Source organism: Syngnathoides biaculeatus, chromosome 11 (assembly GCF_019802595.1).
Source record: "Syngnathoides biaculeatus isolate LvHL_M chromosome 11, ASM1980259v1, whole genome shotgun sequence".
Taxonomy (NCBI): domain Eukaryota; kingdom Metazoa; phylum Chordata; class Actinopteri; order Syngnathiformes; family Syngnathidae; genus Syngnathoides; species Syngnathoides biaculeatus.
In genome coordinates, this window is record NC_084650.1 from 27628240 (window position 1) to 27645287 (window position 17048).

At 40.6% G+C, this 17048-nt stretch overlaps 1 long non-coding RNA gene across 1 annotated transcript; it reads right to left on the minus strand.

The window, feature by feature from the left end:
* Positions 1–260: 260 nt before the first annotated feature.
* On the minus strand, positions 261–14196 carry LOC133508797 (uncharacterized). The gene is made up of 3 exons (XR_009797156.1): positions 14041–14196; positions 12249–12301; positions 261–981 (listed from the first exon to the last, which is right to left on the minus strand). It is a non-coding gene; the product is annotated as an uncharacterized LOC133508797 (long non-coding RNA).
* Between the last annotated feature and the right edge of the window lie 2852 nt (positions 14197–17048).

A 17048-nucleotide genomic window follows, 5' to 3' on the forward strand; every position in this document is an offset into this window, starting at 1 on the left:
ATACCATTCAAGAATATAGCACACAATCATCAGTAGTCAACACAATGATTATTTATAATTGATCAAATCTCCAGCAAAAAAAAATAAAAGTACAATAAATAACTATTAGTGGCTATCAATGAACAAAAGCAAAATCAAAACCAGAGTCCTCCTTGGACAGCCTGCAGAAGTGTGTGTGTGTGTGTGTGTGGTGTGTGTGTGTGTGTGTGTGTGAGGGGCCTTTACGGGCAGAACATCACTTAAATAGCTTACATCAGGGGTGCTCACGATCGACCAGTTGATCGCAAGGCAGTTTCGGTCGATCGCGATGGCCTGCCGAAAAAAAAAAAAAGGCAAGCCGAAAAGCAAGCTGAGAATGAGAAGAATAAACGAACTACAATCCCAAATGGCCGCACAGCAGTCACTTTTCACACAATCTAGTTCAACAGCAAAAGCCGCCACTGAAAACATTGTGTCCGGGTTTGTCACATCATCGTTAATAACAAGAAGTCCTTCCATGACGATCTTTTAAAAATAAGGCAGAAATATTATCTTCAATGAAATCTCTGCACTTGTAAAGGACTACAGTTACACGGCGCTGTGAAGCCATGGCTGATGTGTGGAAGGACATCGGAGATTGTGAGTGTTTCTCACTGCAGTTGGACGAATCCACTGATGTGAGTGTGCATTTTCATTCGTATGGCATTTAGTGATCGTCAACGTGAACTCAGATAGTTACAAAATATGTTTACAGTTAATTAGGTTGTCTAATATTGGCTCATGCAGTCATGCAAGGCACACAAACATCATTTACACATAAAGAATTCCCAATATACATTAAAATAAATGTGTTTTGCATTGGTGACACGGTGGTTCAGCTGGTAAAGCGTTGGCCTCACAGTTTTGAGGACCCGGGTTCAATCCCTGCCCCGCCTGGGTGGACTTTGCATGCTCTCCCCGTCTCTGCGTGGGTTTCCTCCTGGCAATCTGGTTTCCTCCCACCTTCCAAAAACATGCAACATTAATTGGGCATTAATTGTGAGTGCTGGTATTTGTCTCAATGTGCCCTGTGATTGGCTCACAACCAGTTCAAAGTGTATGCTGCCTCCTGCCCGGTGACAGGTGGGATAAGCGGCAAAGAAGATGGTTGGCTGTTTTGCATTTTTGTAGTGGGTAGCTCTTTGTGACTTGGTCATTCTATTTCATCATTGGTCATTCTAAAAAAAAAAACAAAAAAAAAAAACACGTCACACCCCCGCCGATTGCGAGAGGCTGGATGCTTGAGAAGTAGATCTTGGGGTAAAAAAAGTCTGGGCACCCCTGGCTTACATCAACGTGTTCAGTATGTTTCATCACTCAAACCACGCTTCAAACACATGGCGATTTGTTTGGTGTTCACATATGGATTTGCTTTATGAGTGACATCACCTGCAATTATTAATAGTCAATACCTAAAACCCAGGTTAAAACAGGACAAATTGTGTGTGTGTGTGTGCGTGTGTTTGTGTGTGTAGGGGGATGGAAATGAAAGTCAAACCGTTTACATAAAGAAAGAAAACAGTTCTGGTTGGTAAATCAGATCATGGATTTATATTCTGGTGTACTAGTCCGTTAAATTCACAGCCAGCTGGTCGAGTTACCTTTACTAAGTGGGTAAAACTGGCAGTCAGGATGGATATGGGCTCCTGGCACATTTAATTTCTTCCCACAGTATTACACAACTTCATTAGTTTTGGCAACACGGTCAATTTCCGCCGATTTAACTGAAATGATAACTTACCTGAAAAATGCCGGTGGCGGAAGGTGTGGTGGTGCTTTAATTACTGCAGCTGTGAAAAATGAGCATAGCTGCTGCACTCGGACCTGTTAAGTTTCCAACCAGTAGTGATTGGCCAGCCGGCCAACACCAAACAGATCCGATTTAATGAAGCTGGGAAATACATGATTTTCAGCCGCTGCTTGTCTGATGCGCCGCAACTACTGGCTGATGTACACATTGGTGCTATGTACTGTATATTTGCTGACTGGGATGTGTTTGTGGATACGTGGAGAACTTCCTTACTGACCTTGGGATTGTTTCTCATTCAAGCCGTGTGGTAATTTAGTTTTCTTTGCCATTTTCCTTTTTTTAAATCACAGTCTTTGTTTCTGCTTTCCATATTTGAGTTATTTCATAGAGCGATGAACTTATCATGCCTTGTTAAAATTGAAACAACTTGGAATCAAAAATATTGGATTCCTGTTTTAATAAGCAATAGAAGTTGCATTGCAAGGTCAATAAAAAGCTCTATAATGAGTGACTATTCTATTTTGTCTTGATCTGGATGATTCATAGTCCACGTCTTTGTGATTTCTCCTTCTCAAACAACAAATACATTTCCACCTGACTCCCTTCTCTACTCTTTAGAATTTGAACCGAGTTGAGTGAGAGCCACGTTGAATTTTGCAGGATTCATGCGACAAAAGAAAAAAAAGTCAGTAAGACTAAGGATGAAGGTGAGAATGAAAAATAAATCTAGACAGACACTGCGAGGGAGAAACACATAACTTTCAATCAGTATCCAGAGATGAGTATCAGTCTGGTCAAAGAGGGTTCTTGTGTGCCACTGTCGTCCTTGGAACTATTTAATCACAACACGGACCACTGTGGCCAATTGTGGCCTCGTGATTGGCTGGCGCTTGACAGGCATGACCATATGGTGGGAAGTGATATACCTAGCTGCTACCTTCCTGTGACTGATGTCTCCAGTAAAAATGATTACTTCATTTAACCACGCATTATTCGCCTGGCTTGAGGTTGGGGCAAAAAAAAAAAAAAAAAAATACTAATAATAAAAGAAAAACAGTTGTAAGCTAGTGGCTGCGGCAGCTGGAGTGTTCATAAATGTGATTATTTTTTAGATAAATCCAATTGACGTTTTCCGAACTAACTCAATAAGGATGAATCGAATTAGCATCTTTCAGCTTGACTTCTCATTTGCTATAAAAGTGAAATAAAATGGCAATTCTGCCAATTGAAGAAAAAAAAATGCATGGGAAAAATAATCACACAATGGAATGTAGATCGTTACATGAATATATACATTATTTGCCACAAAAGTTTATAGTTCTAGGACATTATTTTGATTTGGAAGTTACCCTTTATTAAACTCCTGTCGATACTGCCATTGTCCAACATCTAAGTAATGTTGAGGACAAATGGGTATTCAATGAGTTATTGACGACATGTTGGTATTTGTATTCTCTTTCGTGTTTCAACTTTCCACTCTGAACAATCAATAAGGACGTATATTGGAATATTTATGTTCTTATGTTATGGTCTCTATCTATCTATCTATCTATCTATCTATCTATCTATCTATCTATCTATCTATCTATCTATCTATCTATCTATCTATCTATCTATCTATCTATCTATCTATCTATCTATCTATCTATCTATCTATCTATCTATCTATCTATCTATCTATCTATCCATCTATCCATCTGTTAGTTCAGGGGATGTCGCCGGTCTTTCTCAACTTCTTTCTTCCGGGCAGGTCCTGAACCATTTAAGGACCGTTCCATTTAGTGCTACCAACATTTCCATCCAGGTCAGCAATATATTATCATCTACTGTGTTGCACTAGCACACTGAGGTCCAACAAAGCCAGAATTGACACCTTTCCTGAGTCAGTATTCAACCTTGTATCATTTAACACTTTGATAAGAGCAGATTCTGTACTGTAATGAGTTCGGAAACCTGATTGACATTTATCAAAAAGTCGATTTAAGTTCAGGAAATTGCTGCGATGATTGAACATAATTTTCTCAACAACCTTGGCTATGAAAGGGAGATGTGAAATGGGTCAGTGGCTTGCTAACATGGAAGCGTCCAGGGTTCTATTTTTGTAAAAGTGGCTAAATGGCAGCTACTATAAGAGTGTTAAGAAACTCACTTGACTGAAGTAAGCCATTGATTTATTTGCTGCAAATCAGTGAGCACAGACTTTGCAATAGTTCTGAAAAAGTAGGGTGGTATTGAGCCAAGACAGCACATCAGTGTGTTCACCTGCTGTGCTGATTGATGACAGTTCTTTTTTCATATTTTGAAACATGTTGAATAATAATTATAAGAAAAAAAAAGAGCTACATACAAGAGTTTTTCATCCAGGGCAAAAGTGGTAGGACTAGTAAAAGTCGATCTGTGCACGGCTCTACCACCTACCTACCCAACTATCAACACACCCAACAATACCCACTCAAGCCCACCCAAAGGCACCCAACCCAATGATGTTTGCATGATGAAAAAAAAAAGATGTCATGACACTCATCCATACACCCATTTAGATATCATTTTTCTCAATGGAAAGCTAAACTGCTCAATGTTTGAATTTTGATAGTTTCAGTGTAAGAATAAAAGTAATTTAATTATAACAGAATACGTATTAAGGAAATTATTTAGCTTCAAAGATTACAAAGAAATACAAGCAAGTCAGTTTTGATTAGATAAAGTGATGAGTGTGAAAGCTTTACATTTATGAAGCCAAGTTTATAAATGGAATCGTTATCTGGACTGTTGTTGTTATAAAATGGGTTGCATAGTTAACTTTTTCCCGCACCTATTAACACTGGAATTGACAAATCTCCAATGGTTTTGCGGGAAGAAAATTTTACTTTGGTATTTGTCATGGTTCTGCCGGTCCAGCCTGGACTGTGCGGGTTCCCGCACAGTTGCACTGATTAGGAGGCGCACACCTGCGCCTCATGCTGGTTGATTGACTACGGTGTATATATAGGACCCAGGGGACGACTGGTCGTTGCCAGATCGTCGCAACTCATGCCCCGTTCCTGCACTCCCGTATCTCTGATCGTAAACCTGTGTGTACCGACCTCCGCCTGTTCTCCGACCGACTCCGTAAGCCTTCTTTGATCGATCTCCTGTGTACCGATCCCTGCCTGCCCGTGGACCTGCTCTCTACGCCCGACGTCCTAGTTACCGCTGCACTTGACTGTCTGTCTGATCCCCGACCTTGGAACGAATAAACACTTTTCCCAAAATGCCTATGCATCTCCGGAGTTCTGCATTTGGGTCCACCTCCATCTCGATGGGTCGTGACAGTATTCTCATTTTCAATTTTATAATTTCATATTTTACATAGGTTTGATGTTCAAGTCTGTCTACAAGTTTTCTCTTCTTCTGTTATATGTTGTAAATAGTGACACATTGGTGTTTTCGTCTGATATGAATAAATTGTTGTATGAATGCAGTCCAACATTGTAATATTATTGTCATTCATTCATTCAGATTCCTTACCACATATCCTCACAAGGGTCATGGGAATGCTGGAGACTATCCCAGCCACCTCTGAACTGTTCGCCAGCCAACCGCAGGGCATAAATAAATAACCAACCATTCACACTCACATCCACACCCATGGGCAATTAAAATTTTTTCCAGAACTATGAGACAGATTTGCTAACCAGTTGTCCACCATCCTGCTTTATTCGTGTCAAAAAATATTGTATTTTGAGTCAGACTTTCACTCAACCTCTAAATTCCATTTTCATGCACGGTGTTTCATAAAACCAGAGGCCCGGTATGTGGCATTTAGGTAAATGTCAAACAAACAGATGCTCCCCATCCTACACCCATGCTGCTATTATCCTGACATATGCTGCAGTGAAATATAATAGACGTATTTTGACATTACGCACCCACCAATAAATGCCAATAAATGATTTTTGGTAACGGTAATCCCGAGTTAAGCGATGACAGTATGGCTACAAATGAGCAATTATCATTTCATTCAGTGTCACATGCAGATCAGAAGATATTACATATCCTTACCTAGTTCATCCATTAAATCACTGGATTTAATAATGTGCACATTATGCATGCACTCATGGGACCAGGGTGCTTTTTAAAATTGAAGAAAAAAAGATTTCATGACACCATGTTGTGCAAGAGCACTGAGACATTATTGCATTACAAAATTGAGTTATCATTTCAATAAAGTGAATCCCAAGGACTCCCATTATATTACCCATCGACATGCAGATATATATGGCAGTAAACTGCATATTAAGCAGAGCATATGATTAATATCAATATACTATCTATCTGCTTTGGTAATGAGAGAGAAATAATCAGTGCTCCAGGCATATCGTGTGAATATTTGCATGGATCTTACAGTACAATAATCCCAGGCCCAAAATAATGCAAATTAAAAAGTCAATACTGAGGCTTTTCAGCACGAGTCACCAGGTTCCATGTTCCAGGGCCACAGATTTTTCCATTCTCTTATTGATCAATACTGCACACTATCACAATGCTTTAACTGTATTTTCTCCAATATGTGCAAAAATTGCAAAATGCAGTTGGCGCATCTTTCCCTCCTGTGCCGACAGCTTCATTCCGCTAATTCGCTGTCAGTGTGCTCTGACCAGTGGTGAGGAAAAATTGTTACATCTTTGATGGTGGTGTGGAAAAATGTGCGCTCCGCGCTCCTCTCTTATGAGCTACTCTATAAATCAGTTGTTAAGGACTTGTAACCAGAGTGCTAAGAGACACCGATGTTCTTGGTCATCTTCATTACTGTGTTTTTTTTAAACCTAACATTTACCCTTACTTTTTGTTGTCATCAGAGGCGCAGCTTAAAAAGTGAAGAGATGGAGCTTAGTTGACATTCAGAATCGGCAGCTTTTATTCATTCAGTTTTTGTTGACTGTTATGATATTTTCACTTGATACACAACCATTCTTTGCAAATGGGAGTTCAAAGAGCGATATCTGTGATACAGGTAGTACTGATTTTTAACGTCAACCATTTTTAAACATGGCAGAGTGCGTAGCTAATGAGGAAAAATCAGTGTGTGTACTTACTGCTCTTACAATGTGTGATGGCCAACACAGTACAACACCCATACTGATTTCTGTTGTAGTACCAAGAATGACCTGTGACCTGTGAGTGCCACAGGGCTTTCTGAATGCTGGAAAATTCAAATACAAAGAAAGAGTTGTCACTGAGAACGGTACACTAACTATTTGCTTATCTGTTAACTATAATGCAGTTGAAAGCTCTCGTTATTTTTACTTGGAAGTTATTATGTTTTACCAAGGGTGGTCAGGGAGTTTGGAACCTGGGCTAAAGTCACATCTTAATAACACCAACACCTACAATGTTGAAAAAAGTAGTGTTCAGTGGAACCACGAGGGTTTAACTGTGGCGTAAACATTTATTAAAAAATTAGATCATCATTTATTAAAGTGATTAAAGTGAAATTTTTTTACTATAAATTTAATATGATTCACTTCCTGGTTTCGTCTGTAACGTGTCCGAAAATAGGGGCACATTTCCTTCCCGGATCATAGTTTCCAATGCAAAAGCAGATGTTCGCAAATGTCTTCTTTTGATTAAACAGAAAATATAATTAGTATTATTTTTTAAATCAGCCTCTAAACTAGTGGTTCTCAACTCTTGTCCCACTGCACTGTAGAATTTGTTTATGAAGTAAAGTCCATAAGAGCACAAGTCGGTCATATTTTGTGTGGCTTCCATAATACAGTATGTTACATGTGGGAGCTCGGTATGACTCTTTCCTGTACCAACTCTGATAATAAATACAAGTAATGTTTTAGAAGCAGTCCTTGACCCATTTTTTTGGGTTTTGACTCACCTCTAGAGAATCCCTGCTCTAAATTGCTTGATTTTAAAAACAGTTGTTGAGTAATTTGATGATCGGTTAATTATCGATTAATCAATGAATTGTGAAACCTCTACTTTCCAATTGGCCTCAGGCTATCAAATTAGATACAGTAAGCACTTGAGAATATAACAAGTGAACTGGTTCAATATTTATGATCCCCAGCCTCAACCATTCCCTAAGTAGAACGGGGCAGAAAAATCACTGTTAACAGACAGCACACCACTGAAGAATCTTTCATTCATTAATTTTCTGTGCTGCTTACCTTTACTCGGGTCGTGGGCATGCTCATCCCAATCCCTGCTGACTTTTGGGTGAGATGTGGAGTAAACTGATTGCCAATCAATCAAATGGCACATAAAATAAACAACCATTTGCAGTGAGATTCACACCTACAAGGAATTTAGAGTCTTCAGTTAACTGACCCTGCATTTTTTTTTTTTTTTGACTGTAGGAGGAATCTTGTGCACCTGTAAAAAAAACCACAAAGGCACAGTGAGAACATGCAAACTCCACACAGACAAGGCTGGATTTGAACATGGGTCCTCCACACTGTGAGGCAGATCTGCTGACCAGTAACACTCACAGAAAAAGTTATTTTTCTACAGTTCCATAATGGATTTAAAATAACGAAAAAAAATCTAATTATGATTGGGGCAGCACATTGGAAGTGGTTAGCACATTTGTCTCACAATCAGGACAACAGCGTTCAGATGTTTTAAGATGAGTTTGAAACCCTGATTTAGGATCATAGTTTGCAATGTACTTGTGGCTTGAACTACAAGCAGTTCTAAACTTTTAAAGGGTTTTTTTTGGGTGGCTGGGCTTGATCCTGATGGGAAATGTCCACTGAAAGTGAATGAACCTGACATTAAATGTAAAGGAATCCAATTAAAATATGGTAAATATTTTTGGTGAAACCTCTTAAATTAAACCTGAACGTCTATACAACAGTCACATCTTCATTGTTTTATTTTAAAATTCATTGTATGTCAGAGAGGAGACTTGCCACACACTCAAACTGCATCCAAACAAACTATCATAACAGCTCATCTTTTGCTGGCTGTATGAGAATTGTCCACTAGTGCAGCGTCCCTCGGGGGCGTCTGCTGCTGGAGGGGAGGCACTTCAACAAACAGACATCCCATGAATTGTGAGGAGAAAAGGTCTGAAAGGTGAACAGATGGGTTTGCTCTATCACTGTCTCCCTCTCTTGCTGCCAGCAAAGTGAGAAAGGAAGGAAGAGGTAGAGAGAAATGATCTGTCAATGCATTAAGCAAAATTGATCCTTCATTTGAAAGCACAAACGAGGCCCAGTCGTGTGAAGAATATCAGAGCAATTAAGGTACGTTTAGGGGTTAGATTTGCTACTGCCTCTAGTCTGGTGATCTCTCCACAGCACCCACACAGAAGAGTCACAAAAACAGCAGCATTATTTTTGGTGTCACAAGGCCAAAGAAGCAGGATGAAGACCGAGACTGACAGGGCATTGGGATTTAAATGAGCGCAAGTCGTTTGAATGAAACGGGATGAGTAAAGGATAGGTGGAACGGTGAGAGAAAACACTGCGTAATCAACTATGAAACAAATATTGACTTACGGACATATTGAGTTGTACACCATGGTGACAATTGGCTTGTGGTTGCGGCACAACCTTGTAATACACCCTGTGATTGGCTGACAACCAGTTCAGGGTGCACCCTACTTCACGCCTAATGACAGCTGGGATAGGCTCCAGCACTCTGGCGACCCTTGTGAGGATAAACGGGTCAGAAATGGATGGCTGTTATATTCCAAATGCTTCACTACTTGCGCAATGCTTTAAAATCATGCCTAGTAGTTGCCAGGCACTGGCTGAAGCAAAAAGTACTCGTCTTTTAATTGGGATACTCCAACAAGAGTTGGTGGTAGAGATGCAGCATGTTCCCTTCCACCTTGGAGGGAGGTGCAACAGTGTCAGTGGTTAACAACAATAACTTTCCAGTCATGCGCCTGTCTATAGTAAATGCTGAGAAGCTATGATAGGCACTAGAATTCTTTGTGCAATTATTGGCCCTTAAAGATAGATCTTGCACAATTTGGAACTGTGTGAGAAATACTTCATCTCCTTATTTTACCTTTTGAGAGATAATTTCCAAGAAAACATCATACCAAAAATTTAATCAGCCTGTCACATATGGATGTTGTGCAGCTTTTTGACCAGGCAAATGTCTACAGTGTTGCTGATAAAAAGGGTGATCAGTCTTAATTAAATGTAAAAAAAAAAGAAGTGGTTTAAATACTTCTATTTCATGTCTAAGTTGTTTTACCAGTGTGTGTGTGTGTGTGTGTGTGTGTGTGTGTGTTTCATTTTCCAACAGATTGTCAAAGAAGGCGTTACCATTTATCTTGTCCATATACAAGTTGTAGTTGTCTGAGGCCTCAAATGAAATTTGCCATTTTTGACCTATCAGACATTTAAACATTTTTTTTAAACAGTGTTATTTCAAGTAGATTAGAAAAAAGTACAACTGTAACCCCTCCTCCCCCATCCCCACCCTACATCCCAATGAGAAAAAATTGGCTAGGATAAACAATTAATCCATCCATTTTCTTAGCCGCTTTTCCTCACAAGGGTCGCAGGCAGTGCTGGAGCCTATCCCAGCTGTCAAGGAGCAGGAGGCGGGGTACACTCTGAACCGGTTGCCAGCCAACCGCAGGGCACATCGAGACAAACAGCCGCACTCACAATCACACACAGGGGCAATTTAGACTGTCCAATTAATTTTGTATGTTTTGGGGATGTGGGAGGAAACCGGAGTGCCCAGAAGATGCCCACGCAAGCACGAGGAGAACATGCACACTCCACACAGGTGGGTCCGGGATGGAACCCGGGACTTTAGACTTCACTGTGAGGCCAAAACTTTACCAGCTGAGCCACCATACTGCCAAACGAGGAATATTTTCCTCCAAATTATGACTTTTACAATATTGAGTGCAGTGTGACAAAACAGAAGCACTGAAAGTAACACAGCCAACTGCTGGGTCATTACTCAGATCTATTTGTTGAATGTGTTGGTTTTTTAAAGCAAAATCTGCACAGAAAATCATGTCAACCAGTCATGGCCTCAGTGAGATCAACAGGCTGTTTGCGTATTAGGTGTCCAGGAATGGTGTCACAATAGCTATACTTCAAACCCAAACTATGAGTTTCCAGTTTACATTGGAGGCCAGTACATCTACAAAGAGATCCTGTAGTGTTTGCTTCATTCAGTACGTAAGAGGTGAAGAGAGTTGTGGAAGGATAACTTGTGGTTGGTTCAAGATAACAACACACAGGATCACAATGCCTTGAGCATCTGAAACATCCTGGCCCAGAAGAACAGAAGAACAGGGCTGGAGAGAACTACTCACCCAACTTGGCTGTATATAATTTTTTTCTTTTCTTTTCACAAGCTCAGGACGCTCAGGGTGATTTTAAAGACGTGGACAACATCAAAACATCTATAATGATGGCACTATGGTGGATCTGAAAGGATTCTTCCATTAGTCCAGGAAGGCCTAGCAAAGAAGACTGTCAAAGTGGATTATATTTCACGGGGATTCCTTCATAGGGGAAACCTTGTAGTTTGGATTTGAAATCTAACATTTGTGGAACCTTTCTGACACATCTCAAATTTTGTTGGGGTACCTGACTTGGACAGATGGAACTCCTTAGTCAGGGACCTACAGGGCAGCAACTGTAGAAAGCTCCTTGAGAACGGGGGGTTTCTTGGAACAGATTTGGCTATTGACATATAAAATGCATTTCTATTTATGAAAGATTCAAGTTACGAAATGACTTCTGTAACGGATTAAGATAGTGGATTATAATTACACAAATTTTATAATTCAACTCCCCATCCCGTTACATGTCATGAGTTCCTCCCCAACACTGACTTAGCATTAGCTCAGCCAATATCAAGATCAGCAGGAGGCACAAGGATTGCCGTCCCCTTTATCCAGCTGCTTCCTCTGATCTACAAGCAAGGTTCACTTGGTTTGGATGATAACACCATCTTTATATGCACACTCACATATTTTATCCAGCAGTAAGCCAGAACCTGTGCCATCTGACACAACCTCTAAAACAACTGCAGATTAACAACAGAAGGCCAATCAAATTCCCTCAGCGATCAGGTTCAACATTCGCCAATGCTCTTATGCTGCGCATATGGTCACTTTTTAGACTTTGAATAAATTATTGTCTCCTGCACTTCTCTTTCTACACTGGAGGTCTACTCCCACTATTGTAATGCTACATTCATTCCCGTTTTTTCCCATTGAATAAAATCAGACAAAGGGCCAATTTTAAGTTAACATTTGAACAACGGTACCTTGATTTATCAGTGCTCCAACTTAGAAGTTTTTTTTAATTCAATGGTTTTGCCTTGTGTTCCAAAATTTAAGTTATAAGTGAGGTTGGGAAATAAAGTGAATAAAAACGACAGCTATGGTAAACTTTCAGCCATCTAGAAAACAGGACAAACAGTCAATCACACAAATACCAAATGAAAATACTCACTAGGATCTACAGCATACCCAAATACACGTCCAGATACTCACACAGTGACTTCCTTGCCAGCTTTGGTCCTGATGTCATACAAAAGGCCACGCCCCTTCAAGGTACACAAAACAAAACAATAGCTATTGTTGTTACTTTTGGCTTTTCCCAACATTTGAACAGTCACAACACTTTTTAAAAACTGAATATTTCTAGTCATTCTATTCTATCTTATTTAACACCACGCTATATACTAAAAAAAGATAGATACTGTATTTTTCACGAGCATGGGACAAGGGCTAGGACTCAAATGCAGGATTTCAAGGCAAGGACATGGTTTTTGAGGGAGGTTAAAAACCAGACACAAAAACAGGTAACCATCCAAAAAGGTCAAAGCACAAAAACACGTGGCAAAAGGTAAAGTCCAAAACCAAGAAACGAGGTCATATTACAAGACTAGAATTGACTTGACTATAGGGCACAGGCACGTGTATTTGTATGTTTTATATAATATAATACGATCTCATGTGCTCAACACTATTTGTACACTTCGAAAACTTGAAAAAACATTAAGGTGTAGCATTTAGGATTGTTAAAGCATTGCTTAAAAAATGTAATCAGTGGTGTTCTTTCAGAGTCAGCAGAGCCAGCAAATCCTCATAACCAGTGACCTACATTTTCAACCTTCAGTATATGTGTACTATATGGAGATATTAGATTTTTTTTTTTTAAATCATATTTTAGCCTCTCTCTGCCACCGTGTAAATCTTGTCGCCAGAATCAGTAATGCTTGCCGATGTAAATGTAAACTACATTAGCTATTCTTTTAGAAATCGGATTTCAAATTGACCTTTCTGGGCAAGCTTAAGAACAGCAGCTGTTTTCTGTCTTTTGATTAGTTGGTCAAAACAAAAGTTGTTCCAGCCAAAATCGTCAAGTAAATCACGTCTGTAGCAAGGTGCCCACATTAATAATCCCCAGATCTGTTGAGTATGATATATTCTATTTACATATTTTTGGTTGTGCTTTTTGCCATCTTATGAGATACATTTTGATCCTGAACTCTTCAACTTGACGTAAAACATGTTGCATTGTTGCATGGTGCATTTTTGGATCAGTTTCTATAATTGTTATGTGATAGTATGATATGAAGAGGTGGATGAAGTCAAGTAATTATCCAATGAAAGCCCTGGTGTTAAATGCACCCTCCCCATGCAGTTTAAAAAGGTAGAAGAATGGTGACTGAAAAATGGTAGAACCGATGATCCATTATTATAGCTCCATTGCTTCCCATGTGAAATAAATATCCATGAAATACAAACAAGTTAAAAAGTTTTCAATTTACATTGTACAATAGAAATGGATTTTAGCCCCCTGACATTGTCCAACCCTCTCAATATTTCCTCGATCAGTGGCCCCATTCCAAATCAGAACTTTGCCACAGAGTACCACCCCACAGGAAGTCACACTCTCTGAGCAGCTATAAATAAACATGGTTTAGGCAGCACATGGGGTCTCTGTCACCTAACAGCAAGCCGAAGAACCCGGTGCAGTCGGGACTCATTCACAGTGTTATCTTAATATAAATTCAAGCACGTCACCAATTATGAACTGACTCAACCCACTGTTGTTGAAATATGCTATTTTCTCTGGCAGATTTGTGAGCCTGCCATGTTATAAAGGTGAATCAGGTTTGCAAATTAGTAATTCTGCTTTCAGAAAAAACATCCAAAAATAGTGAAAAGTGTGAATGGAGAACCAGTCCCTTTCATTTCCCAGTGATTTTTGCTGGGTGTCATCAGAATTGGCTTTCTTTTCTTCATCACCTGTATCCTCTATCTGTCTCATACTCACGTTTCTGTTTGCATTCAACCTTACATCTGGTCTGCTCCTTTCTTTATGCTCTTTCTCCTTTGAGTTTCCCTTATGAAGGGAACTAGAAGCTTTTCTTCTATATCGGACGTCCGTCAAGGCTGAACAATCCTGTACACTGCCACATTCCTGCGTATGCCTGTATTTTGTCAGTAAAATTAGTGCTGTGATAGCTGAGAAATAAAGGATATAAAGGTAACGCTTTGAAACTTGAACATGGCAGGAAAATTTCCCTTGAATGTGCTGCTCTTATAAACCAGATCCAAATTGAAAAGGGGTCCAATTTCTCAAATGCCAGGTTTTGTACTGTATGTGCCAGGAGTTACACAATTATGATATAGATGCGGCCAATTGGTGAGGCTGGTGTAATGACTGACAATTGTGTAATGTATCTTTTGAGAGACACTATCAACTGTATGTGCTCAGTTGCAGTATTATATTTGTGCCACAGGAAGGCTCTTGGTCACATGATCAGAAAGCCTGCCTGTGTCAGCAGAGTTCTTTGATGCTTTACTTATTTGATTGCTATTGGCCTGTGAGGCTGATGTGACCACAGCTCCAAGTAAATATGCCATGCTTAGCCAAATATACTCGTATTCTCCATCCATTTAAATGCAACATTAAGCTGTAAGAAACTGAAAGAACAGTTGGACTCTGCATGAAGGTCTGCGTCACACACGTAAGAGGAACGACTGCGTGGGAATGGAATCCCAGGAAGTTATCTAGTTACCGTCCATCCATCTATTTTCTGTCCTGCTTTTCCTCATAAAGGTTGTGGGTGTGCGGGACCCTATCACAGCTGACTTTGGGCGTAAAGTTGGATACGCCTTGGACAGGTCATTAGACAATCACTGGGCCCCTACAGGGTGGCACGGTGGATCAGCTGGTAAAGTGTTGGCCTCACAGTTCTGAGGTCCAGGGTTCAGTCCTGGACCCGCCTGTGTGGAGTTTGCATGTTGTCCCTGTGCATGCGTGGGTTTGCTCTTGGCACTCCGGTTTCCTCCCACATTCCAAAAACATGCAACATTAATTGAACACTAAATTGCCCTTAGGTGTTATTGTGAGTGCGACTGTTTGTATCTATGTGCTCTGCGATTGGCTGGCAACAAGTTCAGGGTGTAGCCTACGCCCTGCCCATTGACAGCTGGGATAGGCTCCAGCACTCCTCGTGACCCTCGTGAGGATAAGCGGAGGAGAAAATGGATGGCTGGATGGGCCCCTGCAGATAAACATAGACAAAAAACATTTACAATTTTTACACTTCAATTTAACCCATGTTTGTCAGAATCTGATGTGAAGTGGTTAGAATGCATTGTATTATATAGAATTATTTTGTATGGCACGGTGGATCAGCTGGTAAAGCATTGGCCTCACAGTTCTGAGGTCCAGGGTTCAATCCCGGACCCGCCTGTGTGGAGTTTGCATGATCTCCCTGTGCCTGCGTGGGTTTGCTCTGGGCACTCTGGTTTCCTCCCACATTCCAAAAACATGCAACACTAATTGGGCACTCTAAATTGCCCCTAGGTGTGATTGTGAGTGCGGCTGTTTGTCTCAATGTGCCACGCGATTGACTGGCAACCAGTTCAGGGTGTACCCCGCCTCCTGCCCGTTGACGGCTGGGATAGGGTCCAGCACTTCCTGTCAAGGTCCTGCCGTTCCAGCCCTGGCTGCGTGTGTCCCAGCAGACCGACAATCATTAGGAGGCGCACACCTGGTACTTATAGGACCCAGGGGACGACTGGTCTTTGCCAGATCATCGCCTCGCATGCCTCGTTCCCGCACTTCCGCCTTCCTGACGCCAACCTCCCGTGTACCGACCAACGCCTGTCTCCCGACCTACCCTGTAAACCTGTCGCTACTGTTCCTGCTGTTTGTGCTGACTGACTCCCTGGTTACCGACTCTGGAACGAATAAAGACTTTCTCCTCACTGCTTGCCTGTCACCCGAGTCGTGCATTTGTGCCCGCCCTCGAGTCCCATTCGTGACACTCCCCATGACCCTCGTGAGGATAAACGGTGAAGGAAATGGATGGATGGATGGATGGATAGATGGGTAGAATTATCTTAACTACAATACTAATGTGGCATAAAAGGTGGAGGAGTGATTAGCACAGCTGTCTCACAGTGCTGAGTTTCATGGTTAAATTCTCAGTTTGGACCTTCCTGTCTTTTTCTGTGCTTGTATGAGTTTTTACAACTACACAGTGAATAGCTGCTTGTGTATCTGCCCTGCGATTGACTGCTGACCAGTTCAGGGTGTAGGCTGCCTCTTATCCAAAGTCAGCTGGGCTCCGGCTCACCCATGAACCTCACGAGGACAAGCGGTACCGAAAAAGGATAGAAGGATTTACAGAGAATTTATATTATGAGAAAGATAAATTTGTGAAACAAGTTGAAATTTCATGAGAAAAAAATTAATATCTGTTCATGAGACTGTAATGTAATGTACATTTTAAATAATGGATTTTACACCAAAAAATGCTACTTTACAATCAATGGGTGGTTCTATTAATAATCCGTCACATTATTGCATAGTCGCTGGTCATGCAAGGCCGGCAATCCCCCCCCCCAAAAAAAAAAAAAACAGCACCTAATATTCGAGTTTCAGTCATGTTCATGATGCATCCACTCAGTGAGAGAGCTGTGTTTTTTTTTAAGCTCGTAAAATACCTTCCACTTTGCCTGCTGAGCTGACATATTGGATTTGTGGCTGCAGGGGGAGTGGCAATTTCTTTCCACACATGGGGTCACTACTATATTTAATAATTCATCCAACATATGTTGAGATGTCAGTTGTTCAATTGTCAGTTGATCAAAATGTAGTAAAAAACAACCAACCAAAAATGAATGTTTCTTCACAGTGCAATTTTTAGTGAACACATTTGAGGCTATACGCGTGCTGCTGAAGTCAAGCTTGCATAATTTTTACTTGTTTCTTTTGAGTAGAAATAAATGGGAATTTAAACTCAAACAAACGTTAAATTGCTCAAA